Raw genomic sequence first — 23,756 nt, 5'->3', positions numbered from 1 at the left:
AAAATTGCCCACAAAAGCCGTGACTGCCTGAGTACACAAACAGCAATGTGACTGATGGCCGAGAAAAGTCAAACCAAAACGTTATTGGCCGATCTCGAATCATCCATGACATACAGGCAGCCATTTTCTTGAGGAATTCAAATGTATGTTTTTTCAATTTCAGCGTTTCTAACACAGTACCAGCTTAGACAGATTTGGAAATAAGAAGCAGCACTTAACTGTAATGCTCTGTATGATAGCAGACGGCCGCAAACTGCTTCCATATGCGTAATTGAGGTTATATCTTTGTAAATGTACACTTTGTTTTGTGTTATTTTTTTGGGCTGTCTCTTAAATAACGGAGTAATACGGTAATTCCTTTTAGTCTTCCATATTAACACTTGCAGATTTCTGCAGCAACATTACTAATAGTTTAAGGTACAGACTAATTATCCGACTGCATAATATGCATGTTTTCGATCACATGCTCAAATTGTCCATTGTTTCTTCATTCACTGCATTTGTACTTTCTTTTAGTTTTCATTTAGAAATCGAGTACTTAAAGTTCAGGGACTGAATTAAGTAACACAACATCATTCAGTGACGGGCCATTGAATATTATGGCTTTTAATTACAAATGTTACAGAATATACTGTAATATAAAGGGGTCAATAATACAACATACAGTAGCCTGCTAGCTATTGCTGAATGTTGCATTGACATCAGTCGGCTAAAAAAATAAGGTTTTTTATGTAGCAGCCTTTTTATTTTTAAAACCATTTGTTCCTGCTACGTCTACTGCAACCACAACGTTAAATACCTAATAGTCTATCATTACACTTTTACTCCTTAAAAAATAAGGGATAGCTCATCTGTTTTATTTGCAGCTATCTACAGAAAAGCAATTGCAGTGCTTTATGCCAATTACACTTTGCTTACCCGCCTTGCAAATTGACCTCCTGCTTTTTCCTGTTCTAACTTTGGAGATCCTGTGCCTGACTTCTTGTTTTATGTCATTCTTCAAATTGACTTTAACTTTCATCCAAGCCCATTTTGAAACACTAGAATTTAACAGTTGTGTCTTTCATGCAAAGGCACTGCCTTTTAGTTTTGTGTTCGCATTGTTGTTGCAATAATAAATTGTAGCAAAATAATTCTTGTGGGCTGCTCTGGATAAATGTTTAACATCTCTTCCATGAAACTTGGTTCTAAAATCTTACAGAAAATGTAGAAAATAAAGAATCCCATGTCATTTTTAAAAAACATTTTTTTTTTTAATGTATTTAAGTGGGTTCATGTCAGCCCTATAAAAGTCAGTAACACATAGGTCTTCTGTGGAAAATGGCAACATAAATTAAAAGTAAAATTAGTTCCAAGTTAGTCAAATTTACTAATAAACATGTAGTCTCTGACTCATCGTCACTCAAAGGCAAAGGAGGGTATTTGGAGGTATTTCTGCTAACCAACATGCCACTTGGTTGGTTAGTCAGATCCCAACAAATGGGACATGTGTTTGTAAAACTAGGCTTTAGAAATGTAATACTTTGTACAGTCGGCTGATTTAAAGTAACAGCACTGAACCAGATGTAATATACAAACCACTGTCCCACAGCTTACCAGGTAACCACAAATGGCACTCGGGTCCATTTTTATTTCATTTAGCAGCCCTTATTTAAAATATCCAGGGCCTCTAGCTCCTCCAAGAGTCCATTTTTCAAAAGCAAGAACCACTTCAACAAAGCAAAGCTCGACCAGAGGACTACTTAAAATGTAGCACCCGCTGACACATTATTCTAGTGGCAGAAAGGGCGATTCACGTGGCGTCATTTAGCACAATGGGGGTGTCTATGCTATTGAGAGTAAATAAAACTTAGTCCCACTGGAGGAATGAGGCTGCTCGAAAGCCTGGCTGTTTGGGAGTTTAATTGTTCAGGTGAAGATGCTTATACTTGAAGAGCGCTGTTCAGGCACTCTGCTGCTTTGTGTTGCTAATAATACAAAAAGGGAAGCCTTTTGCAAGGACAATTTAGAACTACATGCACATCTAGTCTTTCTAATCCTTTTTGATGTACACTCCTCCCTCATTATACGCTGTCTTTGGGAACCATGCATATTGTGGTTCATAATGAGGTGTGTGTTCTGAAGATGATTTTAATAGGATTTATTGTAGCTGGGGCCCAAGGCATTACAGCTTTATAACCGTGGTGGTGTAATAAGAGGCAGGAAAGTAGATTACTTTTCAGTTGGCTGCTTCTGAGTGTAAATATTGCATCTTTGTGTGGGGTAAAGCTGTTTTATCATGTCTTCCCCTGTTCTTTTCTGATCGTGCATGATACTGCTTTATGCTAAACAGGCTCCCGGGGTACAGCTGTGTGGTTTATGATGGGTTATAAGCCTGGCCGTACCATTAGGTGGCATAGTTGGACAGGATATTGAAATTCTGTGAAAAGTCACATATAGTAAATATAATGATGTGTCCCTTTTGGAGAAAATAAATACCAGTGTCATTGTGGGTACAAATTCATTGCTCAGTGGTGGCTTGAAGATTAGACCATCCAGTTCTGGTACATTACTTGTAAATTATGTTTTCACTATAAGTGCAAGATAATATTTTCAAGCGCTGTTGTTATTCCTTAACCATAAACCTAAGCCTAGTGACTGTCCCTCTGCCATATTTCAATCAAATAATAAGACAAAAGCAGCAAACATGACTAAGGCTTTTTTTCTCGATTTACGTACCGAACACTTAATTTATGTGTACAGAATTACAGGCCAGGTGGCGCGTGCAAGATCTCTTTGTGAAAAATAAATTGTAACTGTTGGAAATGTCTTGTTTTGTTAAAACGTACAATTAATGTTTTGAGGATTCGAGACACATTTTAATGTCCTTTTAGTTGAGTATTTGGCCAAGAATAAAATAATGTGAACAAGCATACCACAGTCTTCTCTGAACAATGCCAAGTTGGTTAAAATACCTTTGCAGGAGGATTCAAACCACTTGCATGGATTCTGTACTTCATGCATATAGCTCTTTCTATGGGTAATTTTTACCAGCAGAAAAGAACCCTTGATTGGTTTTGCAGAGGAAGGGTAACACTTTTGAATCTCACCAGTTCTTTATAAAAAATATGGCTGGTAGCCTTGTGTCTTCTCATTAATTCAGTGCTTCATAAAAGTGTATTGTGTGAATAATGCATTTTTTTCTACAGTAGAACAGCTATACATTCAGAAATGCTGAAAATGAATGCAGTCAGCTGAAGGAAGAAAGCAATTTGTATTAAAAGGGCATTTCATGGCTTTTAGGGCAGGAATTGATTCAGAGATGCTGTGATCTTGATCAACCTTGAATGGTTGTAGTCCCAGCCAGGTTTACTTTTAATTTTCTAATTTGTACATCCTACAACTACTCCATGGATGGAACCTTTCACCTTTTAGTTTACAGGACGTGTGTTAATTGTCTTATTGTGACACTTAATTACCTTGGAAGCCTTTTTTTTTCTCTCCTCATGTCAAATATCCCTAGGGATAATCTCTGAAAGGAATAACTCTCAATCAGTTTAATCTGCAATGTGCAGTTAGAAAACTGCTTCCACTAAAAAGAATAATTCAGTTAATTTATATGCCATAGGCAAAATTACATTGTTGGTGACATTTGCAGTTTCTTATTTCTTGTGTTTTTAAACGGCATATGGAATTGTGGAGTGGTAAACATAGTTGGTTATCCCTAAACACTGGTGTACCACTAATGCTCGCCGATGAATTTCCATGGTATTTGTAAACCAGAGTAGAACTACTAAGGGAATAAAATAAACAAATATAAATCTGATGGATGAGCAAGTCCATAGTTTTGTATATAATTGGAATTTCATTGCGGCTGTTTACATCACACAGCTGTTTTCATTACACTTCATGTATTTTCTGTAAACAAACAAACAAACAAAAAAAATGACAGAAAACCTTGCTTCCTTTAGCCTCTTAGGTGTCTGACAAGCCACAGCCACAAACTTGTGTAAAGTAATGACCGAATCTCCGGTATGGACGTGCCATATGGAATGCCTGGATTACATCAGCCATGTGAACAAGCAATATGGCGTCAGTAATTGAAACTGATAGGGCAGAGCCTCCGGGATTAGCATAATTTGCGACATAAATATGATAATGTTGCTAATCTGTAGCAATATATTCCTTGCTCAAGATTGCAGTACACTGATAGCGAATAGTTGAACACTACACCACAAAGCAGACTGGCTGCTGAAGCAATGCAAGCCTGCTCCCATGTTTGTTTACCATCTGTGGATGTATATCACCTTCAGCAGAAATATTGTGGTATCATCTAATTGTAATGAAACTTCGTTGGCAGTCTTTTACACAATTAAATACAGACAATGTAACACACTGTGTATTAACAGTCATTGTGTGGAAATTCTGTTACTACCATAGTGGTTTCAGCTGTGCACTCATGTTGAGCATCTCCTGGAATGTGAAGAATTAACCTAACAAAACTGTGTCCTGTAGATTTACTTCAAAATAGTAAGAATTATTAGATTAAAGTGAAGGACAGGACAGGGCAGGCACTGATGATGTATTTATTTTTTTTCCTGATAAGCGAGGCTAGCTACTACTACTAAGACGGCAGGCGGGTAAAGTGAATGAATGATGCTTGCTTGCAGCTGTTGCATGATAGCAGGTCACAACAAATGGATTTTCTGAAAGCTGAATATTGAATGGTGCTCAACGTGTTTCATCAGTGTTCATCCATAGAATTACTACAACTGCAGGAGTGTCCTTCATTTTAGTTGGGACAATATCATCGTATCTATCTTTTTAGTATCGCTTTATTACCTGGGAAGGGGAGACCACAGGTGATCGTGACTGTCTTGATTTGACTTATCCGCAACAGAAAAAATATCAAACACTAGCTCTGATGCTTACTCACCAGTTTCAACATTTGGGCTAAAGTAAAGAAATGTACTGGTGTACCGCTGAGGTTCAATGTGTTGAATTCTGGTGACTGCAGGAGGACTTGGGTATAAGCCAGTCAATTGAAGCATTAAAGTATAAACAGGATTACAGGTATCCTAATCCTTCTGTAAAGTAGTTTTTCTCCTGGGATATCTGAAACTGAAGGAATGCATCCATATTGACTGCCTTTCGGTTATGCGTAGGAAACCGCAGACTGTTTTCTACTAGAGAGTTCGGTCCATCATTTCAATATTGATAATTAATGGATCTGCTGAGATGTCACAGGGATTTCCATTTCTGTATTTATGACCATGTCCCTTAGGTTTGCACCCCTACATTGCTTTGGAAGTTTAGTGGGTTCTTAAATGCCTACCTAGCTCATAATGTTCAATGCTGAGTGATTTGAATTCTGTATGACTGCAGTCTTGACTTTTGAGAACAGTTAAAATTGCTGTTTTATCAAAGCTATGCCTTTTAACACAAATACTGCCCACCATATGAGGAATCTAGCATTCCTTTCTGCTTCTGACTGAGATTTGAGAAGTCTTTTTTTCTGTGTCATTAGTATTGCTTTTTATTAAGCATTTTACTGCATTTATTGTATACTGTAGCTACTCTATGCTATAACCCGAGTCCCATTCCGGCTTGTAATTGGGAAGAATTTTGTTGGGAAATCAGTTGGAAACACAGCAGATTTGAAGAATATGTGTAGCATTTAGGGTTGAAGATGTCTTTCATGATAGTAGGTACAGAATACTAAGATGGACAGAAAAGGTCACTCTGGCAGGCATGATTATGATATCCAGATAGCTGTTTTACATTATGATCTGCACCAGAATGTCAAAGGTCACATCTTTTAAGATGGAAGACATTTATCAAAGTGAACCCGTGGGAACAAAGGCGACTTGATGTCAGGGTTGTCTGAACTCTCTTCATAGATCCTTGTTCCAGAAATGGCAGGTGATGCATGGTGATTAAAGTAATACATAGTTTTTTTTTCTATATTAGGGTAATTAAACAAAAAAAAAAAAAAAAAAAATTGGGTGCATCACGTACTAGCAGGTCTTTTTAAATAGATTGAGTTACTTACGTGCCTTTGGAAGTAAATGTGTGTGAGTTTACATGTGCTAACATGCAGGTATTTCGGGATATGAAGGAGATTTGCTTTCCGTTATTCAAAAGCACTCTGTGGATTCTAATGATGCAACTTTTAATGGAATTCTTTATTACTGCTCATAGTTATTCCATGCATGTATGCACTTTGTGGCACATTTTTATGCATGCATAGTCAAAACAGATGTGTTGACAATGCTTCCAAGTATCCAGTTTGTAGTAGAACATAAAAATGTAATTATTCTAGAGGAAGACTAGTGGCAGAATATTTATTTGTATACAGCGTATTTAGTATCTGATATTTTCGAACATGCTAGAGTTTATATTTTTCCTCTGCCCGATGGTCTTTGCTGTCCTGTCAGTTTTGAAAACAATCTGTCCAATAACACAATTATATTGATAATACAGGTGTTGGGAAAACAAACAAACCGACAATGATAACCCAGTAAACCAACAATGATAGCCCTAGTTTGGTTGGTATCGTTTCAAACAGACTTTCACAAAAAGTCAAAATGAAAACAAATCTTAACAAGGTTTCCCTGTTTTTGGCCAAAGTGCTTTGTTATCCTCCCACTGAGTAGTGATGCAACTGGAACACTTCCCTGACTAAATTCTATCAATTAGTTGGTCTTGAAATTTATTATTATTATTGTTGATTATTATTATTATTATTATTATTATTATTATTATTATTATTATTGGGTCATTCCATATGAAATAAATCAAAATATGGCAATTTTTCACTTGACTGCCTTATTTTTGATAAACTTGCACATATTATTGTCTTTGGAAGAAATTGTTACATTGACTTGTAGGCCTGAGTGACCTCCCATTCATGAGATACAGGTCATCAAAGCTTGACCTGATTTGGACACCCACCCTACCTTTACATGGTCATAACTTAATTGACATAGAAAGCTGGTGTCATTTTAAAGCACTGAAATAAGACTATATGTTCATTATATCAAAATTGATGTGAAATACAAAATAGTGTTGTATGAATCTGTGACCTTTGACCTCACTCAAGATCCATGCTCCTTTCCCATGCCATAGGACTGGTCCCCTAATCTTCGCAGAGGCAGGGCCCACTACTCCAGTATTTTTTTAATACTCAAAAAGAACAGGAAGTAAAGACCCATTTTAGACCTCCAGAAGCCTGAACAAATACAATTAAACAGAAAAGTTCAAAATGGCATCTTTGGACACTGTCATCAAGGCAGTTTAACCTGGAGACTGGTCTCTGTAGACCTCAAGGATGCCTATTTTCATCTTCCTCATGCACAACAATTACAGGAAATACCTTCAGTTTGCCATCAAGGACAGCATGTACCAATTCAAGGTGCTTCCCTTTGGGATGTCCACAGCCCGCAGAGTGTTCACCAAGGTGATGGTAGAAGTCGCTTCACATCTACGAAACAAGGGCATTAGATATGAGCCCCATCTAGGGCACTAGAACACAGAGACACAGCCCTTCAACTGTTTCAAGACCTGGGCTTGTTAGTAAACATGGAAAAATCCTTGCTCTCCCCACCACAGTCTTTGGTGTTCCTGGGGGCCCATTTCAACACTCTCACTGCATTAAGGTGCGTGGAAGCGGCAACAGAAGCAATATGGTGGCGAGTCTCACCTCGAGTAACAGGCAGGCTACAGCTGTCTCAACATCCAACACTCCTGTATACAGAGGCCTCCCTACTAGGGTGGGGAGCACACCTAAAGGAAGCACATGTACAGGGAACCTGGTCACCAAGACAAAGAAACCCCCACATAAACCACCTGGAGCATTTAGCAATCTTCCTGGCACTGAAACACTTTGCACCAGTTTTAAAACAGTTTTAAAACATGTGCTAGTTCTTACCGACAAAACCTTGTCAGTAAAATACATAAATCACCATGGAGACACAAAGTCGTGGGAACTGTGCCTCCTGGCCTTAAGGATCTGGAATTGGTGCAGGACACAGGACATCCACATACAGACGGGTTACCACCAGGACTCGACAACAGCCTGGCAGACAATCTGAGCAGTGAGAGGTTGCCTCACGAATGGCAAATCCGGCCACAGGTTTTGCAATGGATTTTCCATAGACTGGGTCAACCACAGGTAGGCAATTGTTATATCAACTGCATCAGTACGAAACTCAAAGAGCACGTTTTGCACTGGTACTGTTTCAGTACGACTCGGAACAGCTTATGTGTGGACAGGTAAACCGACACGGTATTGATACAGTTAAGTCAATGTTCTGAAGCACACGCACATCTTGCTTTATAGTTTTAATACTATAAACAGCTTTACATTTACAGTGAGCAGTACCTTTATCATGGCTACCAAAAAAGTGACAAAATAATTTTGCAAACGTATGCTTTTAAAGACCGCTAATTGGTTTCGCCTTTTTGTTCGTCTTATCCTTTCGCGTTCTGCTCGTCTCTTAATAATGAGTGAGCACCAAAACAAAATACTGTACATGGACAGGACGGTAAAACATGCTGTATTACATAACAGTGGATCCATTTCTAACAAATGTGACAGTGGTCGACGTGGAAACGAGTACAGAACTTGAACGCTGTCGAAACATACATGAACTTAGAGAGGTATATTGCAACTCGATTGGTACTGTATCGGTATTGAAAGCGAGTTAGGAAAGAAAGTGATTTTGTACCAATATATTCTATACCGAAAAAAACTACTAGTATTGTACCGATACAAGTGTGAACAGGGCTTTAGTGGAAGACTGTACAGTGGCTCTCAACAGTATTCACCCCACTTGGACTTTTCCACATTTTGTTGTGTTACAGCATGGAATCAAAATTGATTTAATTAGGAGTTTTTGCCACTGATCAACACAAAAAAAGTCCATAATGTCAAAGTGAAAAATAAAATATACAAATTGTTCTAAATTAATTACAAATATAAAGCAGAAAATAATAGATTCCATTTTTCACTTTGACATTATGGACTTTTTGTGGCAAAAATTCCTATTTTTAAATCAGTTTTGATTTCATGTTGTAACAGAATAAAATGTGGAGAAGTGCAAGGTGGGTGAATACTTTTGAGAGCCACTGTAAATGTGATTGTCACAACTGTGCTGGACATTTTGGTTTTCTGGACTGTTGTAAAACCTAAGAATTATATTACTGCTTATTTTAATGCCAGCAATGAGCCAAGTGATGTCTATAAACATTGACAGGTTTGAAGTGTCTTCAGGTGCTTTACTATCTGTTATAGCAACAACAGTCTGAAAAAAATAAAATAAAAATTGGGGTAATATTTATTAAATTTACTTATTTTAAATTACCAACATTATATTTATTTATTAATACGTTGATATAAAGTGGGAACAAATGGAATTGGCCATTTTTGAAAAACTGAATTTGGCATTTCCTAGAATGGAACAATTATTAGCACTAAAGATGGTTACAATTGAAGGCAGTGCAGACGCCAGCGTAAAGCAATTTTATGCAGGCCATCAGTTAAGCATGCAATCTGTATCTATGATAACAACCGACATGGCTGCATAGGATCAGAGGATGATTCAGAATCAGAGGCACAGCCACAATAAATGTCTTGTTTAAAGTAAATTGTAAAATTGTTCAGATTCTTGTGTTGGAGTATCGGTTCAAAATGCTATACATTCTAATTTCAGGTGTAATCTTAACTTCATTCAGTTTGGGTTCCTGAGCAAAAAATCCAACACGGCAGTGGATCTCAGATTCCCGCCGGTTTTCAGATTAGAATTTCTTTTTACTGCTCACTTTCATCTCTGCTCAATTTTTGGATTTGGATCAGATAGGCATCCCTTCTCTTTTTTCGAGGGTTTTGGTGATTTGGTTTCATATGGAATAGCCCTATTATTGTTATTATTATTGTTGTTCTTTTTGTAGATCTTAGCAAGCCAAAAGCATGTGACGGTCCATGAAAAGTTTAGTACTTTTGCTTTGGCATTTGTTTTAAATCACAAGACTTCAATGGGAAAAACCAATGGCAATACCTTTACACGTAGTTCTTCCTACCCAGAAATACATCAGATTGTTTGTCTTTCATGTGTATAAGTTGAGTCAATCAGAGGAATGGCATTGCACCATTATAAGTGGAGGTTGTAGTTTTGATGCTTTAATGACCTTTAATCACTACTGTGGTTGTTATTGGAGATGAACAAAAATGAAATAAAGCTGAATGTTTGTAACTGCAGTTACACTAATACAACACATTGTACCTGTCACTATAAAGTTATACATTTAGAAATACAGAAAGTTATTCATTCAGTGACATAATTTAGTACGTTTTTTTTTTTTTTAGTATTTCTACATTTATTTCTAGTAGGCCTTTCATTAACCCACATGCTTAATACTTAACAATGTAATAAGTGATCATTGTAGGCAAAGTTTGAATCTGATCTTTTAGTACAACTGATCACTTGACCTAAAACCACAATGGTATCCGTAATACAAGTTAGAGTGGATAATGAAGTAATTGAGGCATTCAAGCAGCACTTCAACTGTGACGGCATCAAGATTTAAAAAGAAATAAATAAATAATTCCAAGTATGCATGTTAAAACAGTACCTAGCTGGCATTATTAAAGACTGGTAATAACCAGGGTCCAAGTTCAGCATTTTGGAAAAAATGTCCTAACCAGTGTAACACACACCCCAAAAATTAGAGAACCACCATTACTCTTCTAGTACTGCATTGTTCACTGCATAAGAAAGGGTTAACTGATCTGAAGAAATTTCTTTGACCACCTAAAAACAGGTTGGTCTGCTTGTAAACATCAGCAAAGTGCTTAAATTGTGTATTTTATTTTTTTCCACTAAATAGTTCATTCTAGAAATGGGTGGTATGGTTAAATTCTAAAAAGTTATGGACCATTGCAATGCAAGTATAATTACATAGTTATGTTATGGATTATGGACATATTTTATTCAATACAGTCAAACAGTTGGGTGTTCCATTTTCCCTAATCACAGGTTGTACAATGCTGGGATTTAATATAGCTTCTCTTAGACATCACCCCTTATTATTTAACATTAATCAGAATATCACTGACCACGTGGGTCCACGTTTGTTTTATTACTTTAAGTGATTGTAACATCAAAGCCTGTTTGATGTTCCACTCAGGAAACCCTAATGTTATAAAGATAAGGAAGGAAGGAGATTGCTTAAGCTTTTGAAGGTTTCAGCCCCCAAAGTCTTATCTCTGACAAAGCACGGGGTCCCCTTTTTAAACTGCTATTTGGTGCACTTGAAACCTTTCCCCTTACCATCTGTCTTCCTGTGCCAGTAATTTAACATTAAACCCAAACTGTCTTTTAACTAACTAAATTAAATAAAACCCAAATACTAACAGTCAGAAACTAAACAGTTAATCTTTTAAACATTTCCTAAAGTGCATGGCTGTTTCTTAATTGATTTATATTTTCTGACGACGAAGAAATGAGTTCAGCACTATTTTTGTAGCTATACAATCCTTAAAGGAAATTAATCACTTTACTGTGTAAAGGATGTAGTCACTACACTACACACTGTTGGTTTCATAAAGACATTGTCTGGAGACACGCCTCTTTAAATCCTGCAAATAACTGCAGAATTAGAAAAGAAACAACAGAGAGAATTAATTATGTGTTTACATTAAAAGAGGCGCTTTTTAAATTACAGTCGGGTAGTACATAGCAGTGAACCTGTTTTAGAGCAATGAGTCAGTCAACACACCATTATCAGTGTTTCTTATTTGTTCCTGGTTACTATAATGCCAGTAAAACGCTAAACTTCATTTATGGAGTACTGTACATAGGATTACTCTCAAGACAATTGCTGGACATGTACTAAACTGTTATATTATTGTTATTGTAAGAGATCAATAAGCTAAACAGGTCTTTTCAAAACACCTTTATTTGTAGACTGAACTACTGTGTTAGAGGAAGACTGTAAATATGATTCTCACAACTGTGCTGGACTTTTCTGAACTGTTGTAATATAATTCTTAGGTTTTCCTGCTTATTTTAATGCAAGCAATGAGCCAAGAGATGTCTGTAAACATGACAGGTTTGAAGTGTCTTCAGGTGCTTTACTATCTATTATAGCAAAGAGTCTGATTTTGGGGGGGGGGGGTGGTATTTATTAAATTTACTTATTTTTTAAACTACCAACATTATATTTACTACTTATACTTATTGGCCATACTGGCCATTTTTGAAAAACTGAATTTGGTATTCCCAAGAATGGAACAATTAGTAGTCCTAGAGATGGTTATAATTTGAAGGCAGTGCAGATGCCAGTGTTTTATGCAGGTCACCAGTTAAGTATGCAGTCTATGTCTGTGATAACAACCAACAGTGCTGCATAGGATCGGGGATAGGGCTGCAACGATAAAATATAAAATCGATATTTTTGTCGATTTTTTTCTTTTTTCCTCCTTATTACGATAGTCGATAATAAAACTGGATCAACGATAATGGCAAAGTTTATTACATTTCTGGAATTTATAAACTAAATAAACTTATAAACTTCCTATCTTGGCATTTAAATTACAGGACGCCACCAACATGGCTACTTTAAACACCCGACACTAATACCCTCAAGTGCAGCGTGAAACTAATTCATTCTCTTCAGGTTCGTTTTCATAATTGAAAGATGTCTGACAAAAGTGATAACTAGGCGAGTAGCTTCTGAGCGGACAATTGTTAGACCACCCAGTATGAAAAGCAAATACTGGTATCATCTTGGATTGTGGATGATTGGAGGACAGATTGAAACTAATAAAATGTTGTATGTAAATTATGCAAACAAGAACTCCCCTACAATTCAAATACAGCGAACATGAGAAGCCATTTGGAAAAACACCACCCCATCGAGTGCAGCAAAATACACGGTAAAGAGGAGGGATCAGAAACAGCTGGTCTTTGGTGTCCTAAACAGCCACGAATAACAGTGTTTTTTCAACAAACCTCTGCTGCTGCATTACCCCTAGCAAACAACATTTAAAACATGTACGTTTGAATGGACACTGGATTGGATATGCATAGTTTTTGTTTCTTTTTGGATTTACAATTCTGTGAGCTAGTTGGACATTTCCTAAGGACAACACACAGTAAGTAACTTACTGTGCATTAACTTACATATTTTTTTCATTTGGAAGTTTATATTTTGTGTACCTGGGTAACCATATATACACACTTCTTTTATAACGCATTTTTATTTTAGTTTGACTTTTGACCGTCATCCAGTTGCCATCGCCACCGTGATGAGATGCAGATGTTTTTCTAAACATGAAGGGTTGCGAAGATACTAAAACATTGTAAGAGTATAATATAGAGGTGTCTTATTTTGTATTGTAGGTAAAACAAAAATAGCTCTTTCGATTTTTTTTTTTTTTTTTTTTTTTTTTTTTTTTTTTTATCGATCGATTTAATATTGTGGGCTCAATCATCGATTTGAGCAGGTTCAGAAGCATTTAAACTAGAAAGGAAGGGGGGAGAAATCAACAAAAAAACAGAAGGGAGACCGCATCAAAACAAGAACAACAACTCAGGTAAGACAACCATTAAATGTATTTATCTAAATGCTAGAAGTATCAGAAACAAAATTCTAGAACTTGAAGCTACTGCACTAACAGGTAACTATGATGTGATAGGTGTTACAGAAACGTGGTTGTCTGAGAGTGATGGGGACGAATTTAATATTTGTGGGTATACACTGTATAGGAAAGACAGGCAGGACAGAAGAGGAGGAGGGGTAGCGCTATACATAAGAAACAGTCTTGAAGCCCAGGTGTTAAACCTGGACAAAGAAAATAAAACCGAATCAATATGGGTCAGAATAACGGACAAAAATTCAAAAGGCATAATAATAGGAGCATGCTATAGACCGCCAGATTCAGACGGTGAGCACAATAATCTGTTATACAATGACATTAGAAATGTGTGTAGCAAAGGAGAAGCCATACTAATGGGGGATTTCAACTTCCCCCAAATAAAATGGGAAAACCCGGTGGGTAGCGCAAAGGATGAAATAGAAATGGTGGAAATGACAAATGACTGCTTCCTAACACAATTTGTGAAGGCACCCACTAGAGGGGAGGCATGCCTTGATTTAGTCTTTTCAAATAACGAAGATAGAATAACTAAAACAGAGGTCAGAGAACCACTGGCAAACTCAGACCACAACATGGTCTCATTTGAAGTGTTTTTTAAATCCCCAAAAGAAATGACTAAAGCTAAGGTTTACAATTTTAGAAAAGCAAACTATGAAGGTATGAAACAGAGACTAACAGAAGTAGATTGGAGTAAAATAGAGAAAACACCCACAGAAGAAGGATGGTTGTTCTTCAAAAATGTAGTACTAGAGGCACAAAACAATTATATCCCTAAAGTAGACAAATCTAAATGTAAAACTAAATTGCCAAAATGGTTTAATAGATCAATTAAAAAAAATATTCAGCGAAAAAAGGCACTTTACAGAGCATTAAAAAAGGACCAAAAAGAAAGTACGCAGAAAGAGTACACAGAACTGCAAACGCAAGTCAAAAAGGAAGTTAGAAAGGCCAAGAGAGAAATAGAAATGAACATTGCTAAGGGAGCTAAAACCAATTCCAAAATGTTTTTCCAATATTACAACAGCAAGAGAACATTCAAAGAGGAGATTAAATGTTTAAGAGATACAAATGGCAAAATCGTAGATGAAGAAAAAAAAATAGCAAATATGTTAAATGATTACTTTTCACAAGTTTTTACAAAGGAAGATACTGACAACATGCCCCACATGTCATCCAGTTCCTGTCCAGTTTTAAATAACTTTAGCATAACTGAGGCAGAAGTGTTAAAGGGACTAGGAGCTCTTAAAATAAACAAATCCCCTGGGCCGGATGAGATCCTCCCAGTAGTACTCAAAGAAATGAAAGAAGTAATTTACAAACCGCTAACCAAGATCATGCAGCAGTCTCTTGACACAGGGGTGGTACCGACAGACTGGAAAATTGCAAACGTAATACCGATCCACAAAAAGGGAAACAAAACTGAACCAGGTAACTACAGACCAGTAAGCCTGACTTCTATTATATGCAAACTTATGGAAACTATAATAAGATCCAAAATGGAAAATTACCTATATGGTAACAGGGTCCTGGGAGACAGTCAACATGGTTTTAGGAAAGGGAGATCGTGCCTAACTAACTTGCTTGATTTTTTTGAGGATGCAACATCCATAATGGATAATTGCAAAGCATATGACATGGTTTATTTAGATTTCCAGAAAGCTTTTGACAAAGTCCCGCACAAAAGATTAATTCTCAAACTGAACGCAGTTGGGATTCAAGGAAACACATGTACATGGATTAGGGAGTGGTTAACATGTAGAAAACAGAAAGTACTGATTAGAGGAAAAACCTCAGAATGGAGTGTGGTAACCAGCGGTGTACCACAGGGATCAGTATTAGGTCCTCTGCTATTCCTAATGTACATTAATGATTTAGATTCTGGTATAGTAAGCAAACTTGTTAAATTTGCAGACGACACAAAAATAGGAGGAGTGGCAAACACTGTTGCAGCAGCAAAGGTCATTCAAAATGATCTAGACAAGATTCAGAACTGGGCAGACACATGGCAAATGACATTTAATAGAGAAAAGTGTAAGGTACTGCACGCAGGAAATAAAAATGTACATTATAAATATCATATGGGAGATATTGAAATTGGAGAAGGAATCTATGAAAAAGACCTAGGAGTTTTTGTTGACTCAGAAATGTCTTCATCTAGACAATGTGGGGAAGCTATAAAAAAGGCTAACAAGATGCTCGGATACATTGTGAAAAGTGTTGAATTTAAATCAAGGGAAGTAATGTTAAAACTGTACAATGCACTTGTAAGACCTCATCTTGAATATTGTGTTCAGTTCTGGTCACCTCGCTATAAAAAAGATATTGCTGCTCTAGAAAGAGTGCAAAGAAGAGCGACCAGATTTATTCCGGGCTTAAAAGGCATGTCATATGCAGACAGGCTAAAAGAATTGAATCTGTTCAGTCTTGAACAAAGAAGACTACGTGGCGACCTAATTCAAGCATTCAAAATTCTAAAAGGTATTGACAGTGTCGACCCAAGGGACTTTTTCAGCCTGAAAAAAGAAACAAGGACCAGGGGTCACAAATTGAGTTTAGAAAAGGGGGCATTCAGAACAGAAAATAGGAGACACTTTTTTACACAGAGAATTGTGAGGGTCTGGAATCAACTCCCCAGTAATGTTGTTGAAGCTGACACCCTGGGATCCTTCAAGAAGCTGCTTGATGAGATTCTGGGATCAATAAGCTACTGACAACCAAACGAGCAAGATGGGCCGAATGGCCTCCTCTCGTTTGTAAACTTTCTTATGTTCTTATGTTCTTATGATTTCAGTTTTTGGGTTAACCTGACACCCCTATCAGGGGATGATTCAAAATCAGAGCCACAGTAAATGTCTTGTTTAAAGTAAATTGTAAAATTGTTGAGATACTTGGGTTGGAATATTGTTTCAAAATTGTGTAATGCAACAAAAATATATTAAAAGGGTTAATGCATGGCCGAACGTTTCTCACTGATAATATACCCTTTCTCCGTCAAAACGGCTAGTTTCTCATTATCTAAAAAGCTTAGAGGGAACGCTGACCGTGACCATATTGCAGTAGCTTGAAACTGGCGCTGCTGCATTCTTAAACAGGCACAGGCTTCCCATACACACACCTCCCTTGCCAGTCAGCACCTCCTGATCAGCTCTTCTCCGGGCAAGCCTTCCCGTTTAACACAGCAGCTGAACCAGCGCCAGGGTCCTCCCTGCCACAATGCATCATTAGCTTCCTGAGGAATTCGAAGAGAAGCTTTTACAATTTCAATGTTTTGTTGTTAGGCTCATTTCTAATCAGATGCCCGTATTTTTCGTGCTTGCCAAGCAATACCACAGTTCACAAAAAGGGAGAAAAACATGTGCAAGTAATCACAACTGAAAATGAAAAGCAGCGGATGACTGTAAAGCTTTCTGTTCAATATATATAACTCTTAACTTTGCTGGAAGTTCTGAACCTTGTGTAATTTGAATGCTGGGGAAGCAGGGAATGACTAATTCTTAGTAGATTTAATGAGTCGTCATGATCTCAAAAAGCACTGGAATGAGCAGTACAAATACAATACAAACTCTTTCATGATGAACAAGGCCTAGAACAATTTATAGGGAAGCAGTCTGCCATAGAGCACATGCAAGGGCTGACTTTCATGTAGACATTTTAATGACTGTTATTCTACTGTTCTAATTTGCTATTCTGGGTCCAACTACGTTTGGGCATAGCCGAGTTGCAAATTGATACAATAGAAATCGGTATGCAGTGTTCTTGCACAGTATTTTCTCCTTCTGCCAAACAGATTTTGTTTGCCAATCAGTCCTTGTAAAACGTATTCAATTGTTTTATTTGAAGCCTAGGTTCCTTTCATTGCTGTTCAGATCCAGTTGCCTCTCACCTCGAGTTTATTAATCTTCAGATTGGTTTCAGCCTCATGTGGATAACTTTTTAAATATTAAGGAATGTTTTTAAATAGAAACTTGAACTCCTTTTACAGCAGAATGCTGGATCCACATGCTTCAGTCAGTAGTCGGAGAGGAATGTTGTGTGGAAATGTGGCCTTGACTTATTTCTTCTATTAATTTCAAAACTAATGATAATGCGGTGGTCAATATTAATGCAAGTCAATGTTAATCGATTTTTTATCAGCAGTTAGTAAGTGGTCAGTTTTGGATTGCTCCATTATTGAAATACAAGTAGGAAGTATATTGCTTGTTACACCTTGCAAAGAATGCCTTCCGTTTGTTTATGTGGGTGCAAGAACATTTGATTACATTAAGCGTTAAGGTTTTAGTGACTGACCAAATGTGCATAGGCTGATTTTTTATTATCGTCATTATTTGATTAAATATGCTCAATAAAGTTGAATCTAAGTGGCTCCAGCAAGATGCCTTAAAACTGGTTCCTATGGGGTTTGGTTTCCACTTTCCACATTGACTCGTAAATAATGAAGTCCTGTAAAAAATGAAAGACTGTGATGATCTGTAACTTTGCTGTCAAGCGTTCCTTCTGTTCTTAATGGATAATGTGCATTACAATGCATTTCTTAACAGAGCACATGTGTTAAACCTCCTGACATCGTCATTAGTGGGGTCCAGGTTTTACTATGAGTTTCATAAAACACATTTGAGCTTGTTAAATATACACTGTGGCCAGTCAAGCTCATAGTAAAACCTGGAATGGGTGAATGTTGCTTTGGATATTGCCTCTGTTCTTGCAGTCTGCAGAACTCAAAATCCAGTACTGTATTGATCATAGTAGTGCTGCAACAATTATTCAGGTAATTCAATTAAATAAAAAATGTTGCAGTCATTGAGTGAATATTTCATTGATTTATCTCAGATTTATCGCATTGGTAGAACCTACTTTAGACAGCGCTGCGGCGGGAACACGAAGCAAGTGAAGCAGAAACAACAGCATGGCAATTATTAGTGTTAATATTATATTCTGTAATCTGTGAAGCTTAGCCCCATTGAATATTTTTGCATTCAGACTGGGATATGTATGTGGTGGTAATGTGCATAGGGTACATCATATTAAGCAGTTTTGACTGTACTTGGTTTCCTGTGTAACAGTTGATAGGATCCAACCTGATACAGTGGCAGAGCATTTTTCTGTTTGTAATTTACTCTGTTTTTTTTAAAGGCAAAAATCCATGTAATGCATCTTATCCAGATGCATTATATAGCATGTTTTGAATATGTTACCTTGTTTAATACAATTTTTTTTAAATGAAAAAAGTACATACTAATAGAACGTGTCTATTCCCCCTTTTTTGTTTTTCTGTGTACTTTTGTGTGTGTACATTAGCTGGCCATCTGTAATAGCAAAAACGCTGGCGTTGTCTCCGAAATGTAGCCTTTCCTACACGGTTCTCTAAGTGTATCTGGGTATTTCCCATTTGATAAATAACAAAATATTTATTGAGAGTTGGGCTCTCTCTTTCAAACAGGTCTACCCATCGTGTTGAAACTCTCTGCGCATGGTTGGATTGTGATGTTGCACATAAGATCAACAACAAACCTGAGGCAGAATTGCATTATTTTATGTATAGTTTAGTTGGCTAAATAGTATTTCCACTGCACTAGTCAAATCCAGAATGTCGTTCCTATTTAGTTTCGTTTAGACGCATTTAGATTAGCACTAGTCTATTGCGTACATGTTTTACGCATGCTTAGAAAAAAGTAAATATAGGTTACTAACAACAAAACACATTGATGAAATAAAATTAGACTAAATGTATTACATGTAGCTGTTTTCGTTTATTTAAGCAGTTATTGAAAATATGGTGTGTGCATATTAGTATTAAACTGTTTATTGATATGAGTGTGTTACAGGGGAGTGTTTTTTGCGGTATGTAGCGGTAGTGTTTTGGTCTTGAAAGAGAGTGTTTTCAACATGAATTCAAAGCGCAGCAGTGTTTTGTATGTTCGCTCATTACATTCTATTCTAGAGTGTTATCAATCAATCTTCATTTTAAATAGCACCTTTCATAGTGGACCACCATCACTAAGCGCTTTACAAGATGCAGTATCAACAGTTTTGATAATCCTTTTAATTGGGTTTGCAGGGCTAAAGTGTTTTTTTGTTGGGTTTTTTTTTTTCCCTTTGCCCCTACAATAACTTCAAAGGTAAGGTTTGTTCTGCATACTGTATTACACAAAAATATAGAAGCAAATCTTTGCATTCAATCTGGGTGTGCCAAAATAGCTGTCCATATAGGTATTATTCTCAAGATGTGGATGTTGTAGGTAAAGTTGTAGCTTTGCTTTGGGAAGGGAAGGCAGAGGTTACTGTCATCAGCAGTTTATACAGTTCCCAAGGCAGAAATAATTGATTGGATTTTTCTTGGTGACAATAAGAGATTGATTAAATTGAGGTACTGAATTAATGAGAACAAAATATAAGAAAGAGCTACCTAGGAATTCTGAGCCTGTCTGATACTTCAGTCACACTTTTTCATTTTTCAAACCTAGTCTATATATCTTGGTTAATACCCCTACAGCCCTCTGACATGTAATATAACAATGCTTATCTGAACTATGCACAAATTTATGTACGTTTTCCAGTGCAACTGAAAATGTTTTTGTTCAATAGAACACTTAAAGCAACAGTGTCTTGCAGCTAGCCAGTAAAATAAAAATAATGTGTTTCTATGCACTCTACTTTATCAGAAAGCTGACATTGTGGACTGATGATAATAAAAGAAATATTAGTCAGCAGACAAACATTAAAACGTTGTGTGAAAAAATGGTGCCATACTGATTTGATTTTTAAAAGGTGTGAAATCCAGCTTGTTCATACATTCCTCTCCATTAAGTATATAACAAATTATATTGTAAAATCTTATGGGAATTACACTAGGATGCCATTTTAAAGTGAAGTATGCCACATATACTAGATACAGAGGGAGCTGGGTGAACCAGATAGCGAGTGGACAGTAGTTGGAGGGAAAATGGAAAGAGGGGAACAGGGTAGAACAGAGCTACAAGAATAGGAGTTGGATAGTGGGCAGGGGGAGGAAAATGAAGAGTTTCAGCAGGCTACAGAACAGGTGAGTAATACAGCGCAGGATCATGTGGGTTCTACTAGCATTCCTGCTGATCAACACAGTGGGCACAGTCAGAGGCAGACAATCACAGTGGGGGATTCAATTATACGGCTTGTAGACAGGAAGTGGTGCAGAAGAGACCAGGTAAAAAGAGAGCTTTACAAGAAAGATGGCTTATACTGCAATAAGGGAGCAGATATTCTGGCATGGGGCATAGACAGAACCCTTAGACCAGAAAGGATTTAAACTAGACAAGGGGTGGGTGGGAACCAAAATCAGGTTCTAATTCGGGCTAGAGGTGTATGTGATACAGAATCAGAATTGAAATGCCTGTGTCTAAATGCCAGATGCATCAGAAATAAAATGTTAACACTAGAAGCACACATGTCAACTGAAAAGGATGTTGCTGGAATCTCAGGAAATTGGCTTAGTAATTTCACATACAGAAGTATAAACTATTCCAAAAAGATAGACTAGATAGAAAAGGAGGTGCAGCTCTGTGTGTTAGGGATGGACTAAAAGTAAAAAAACATCAATGTTATCGCGTTCTACATACCAAGTCAATTTGGGTAGCGCTGTTGGGTAAAAGCACAAAAGTTGTTTCTATTGGGGTATGTTAAATGCCCACAGGTTGGAATAGAAATTATAGCAAATCATTATACGAAGCAAACAGAAATGCATGTGGGGGTAAGAAAAAATCAGCTCACAACCAGGACCTGCTGTGTAATATGGAACTAGTAGGGTCAGATGATCATGACTTGGTTACATTTGAAATTGACTGATTCCAGACAGAAAGCTGCACAAACTAAAGTGTATCATTTCAGAAAGGCTAACTTTGGTGGAATGAGACAGAAATAGACTGGGATGGGAAATTGCAGGATATGACAGTTTAAGCACGACAATTACTGTATACTAAAACTAAGTCCAGGTTTAACAGTCAGTTAAACAGATAAATAAAAAATAAACTTGGGGGGAAAAAAAAACTGAGACAGATGTATACGACTTGCAGGAAAGACAGAAGAGCAAGAAATTGGGAAGAATACAGAAGTATGCTTTAAACAGGTAAAAATGGATGTTAGGAAGGCCAAGAGAGATCTAGAAAAATATTGCCAGTGGCTCAAAACATAATCCTAAAAAAATCTGTGAAAGAGGAGGTTAGAGTAGTAAGGGATGAGTATGGTAACGAGGTTGAGGACTGCAAAATATCTAATGTATTAAACACATTTTAATATTTTCACCAGAGATGATACAAATGTACACATTGGACTCTGACTCTGCAGCCCAACTAATGCAAAGGGATTTGGACCTTCTTTGCAACTGGGCAAAACGTGGCAAATTTAATTTTAATATCAACAAATGTAAAATATTGCATATTGGGTGTAAAATCCATGCTATAAGTATAAAACTAGCTGCATAGAAATAGGGGATGAGGACTTTGAAAAGGATCTAAGGGCTATAGTGGCGTCATCCTTGAAAGTTATTGGCAAATGTGGTGCGGTTATGCTGAGATTATACAATTCCCAAGATCCCAGCTAGAACACTGTGTGTAGTCTTGGTCACCGCATTACAAAAAATACATCATTGCACTTGAAGGTACAGAGAAGGGCAACTAGGCTGATCCCAGGACTTGGTGACATGAGCTGTGAGGACAGGTTAAATAATTTTTTCTAGGTTGAAAAGATTTAAAGTATTTTAAAAGCATAGTTAACCCAAGACACTACTTCAAATTTAGCACAGAGAACAAGAGGGCATAAGTGGAAGCTCAGTAAAAGGTAGGTGTAGTAGGATATAAACCACTTAAACTTGTGTTTTTAGGAAGGTTGGATACTCTAAATCAATTAAAACATTGTGCTTGTTTTAAAGCCATATGTTGTAATACAGAATTAATTTATACATGGTGTAGGGAAATTAGTCCATTAAAATACTTAATGCGAGTAGAAGGGGACATTGGGGACCAAAATTGCAAATAGCATAAACTGGCAGTTTAATCAACCTAGTTTCAGATTACATGGTACGAAAGAAAAGTGACTTTTCCCTTGACCCGTAAGCAGGGTAATTATATATCCAATCTGCATACTACATGTGTGCCTCCTTGAGAACCTCTTTGTCCATCAAACAATAATTTGAGAATAGCTAGAAGCCTACTGTAGCTTCAGTCTCACTTGTAACTAATAGACATTGTGCTGTATTCAGATACAGTGCATAATTTTGCAGTTAAGTGCTCTGTTTAGCATGTATGCTTTCTCTACGGGAAGTGTTGGTCTTTGAGGAATGACTGGTTGTTAAATGGAACCTTTGTCTCTGACACAATTTAGTTAGTAACTATTTCATAAGTGGCTGCCATTTCAAGTTCATTTCTCAACAACTGAAACTGCTCTTCGATGTTTTCAGTTTGTTCTTGTATCATTTAAATCCCCTCCATATGTTGTGTCCCAGACCACAATGATTTATATACAGAAATTGTAATAAAAGGTATGGCACCACCAGAGACCACAAAAACAATTGACACTTTAAAGGTAGTGAATCAGTGAAAGGTCTGTGCACAGTATAGCAGATATACAGTGTAACTTGCTGTCAAAATGGAATAACTGAATTGTTGTGAAATAACTGGGTGCACCATATACTCTTTTTTGAACTTGCTCACTCTTTTTTTGCGAGATGCTTTGCAGGTCTATTGCTCTCCCAGTGTGCATGAGATGCTTGTGTAAAAAGACAAAAGCTTTTATGAGAAATGGATCTTCCAAAATTGGGCGATAATGCAGATGGACACAAAGGGCTGCCTAAGCTGGAATCCTGACTGATCTCTCGGGCAGTAACTACAGAAGCTCACGGACAAGAACAGTAAAATAGAGATCAGGGTTGGAGTGGCATGTTCTACTCGGACAGGACACTGCTAATCAATTTGAATTGAGCGCTGAATTAAGTTGCATTGTATAGTTTGCATAATTACAATTTAGACAGTCAATTCTTAAAACAATGTTCATTGGCAGTCTCTAGCAGCTGGTTACTTCAGCCACTTCTCCCAGTGGGAGTTTCTCAGACAAAGTATTGGTATGTTTGTTGGGGCATAGGGACCTGTGC

The 23,756-nt window shown here is 37.1% G+C and overlaps 1 protein-coding gene across 1 annotated transcript in view; it reads left to right on the top strand.

Moving 5' to 3' along the window:
- Nucleotides 1-23,756, top strand: part of LOC121313276 (eukaryotic translation initiation factor 3 subunit H) — a 119,138-nt gene that overhangs the window by 32,737 nt on the left and 62,645 nt on the right. The gene's annotated exons all lie outside the window — the stretch shown is intronic.

Source organism: Polyodon spathula, chromosome 3, assembly GCF_017654505.1.
Source record: "Polyodon spathula isolate WHYD16114869_AA chromosome 3, ASM1765450v1, whole genome shotgun sequence".
NCBI lineage: Eukaryota > Metazoa > Chordata > Actinopteri > Acipenseriformes > Polyodontidae > Polyodon > Polyodon spathula.
This window is presented reverse-complemented; position numbering and strand designations above follow the sequence as displayed.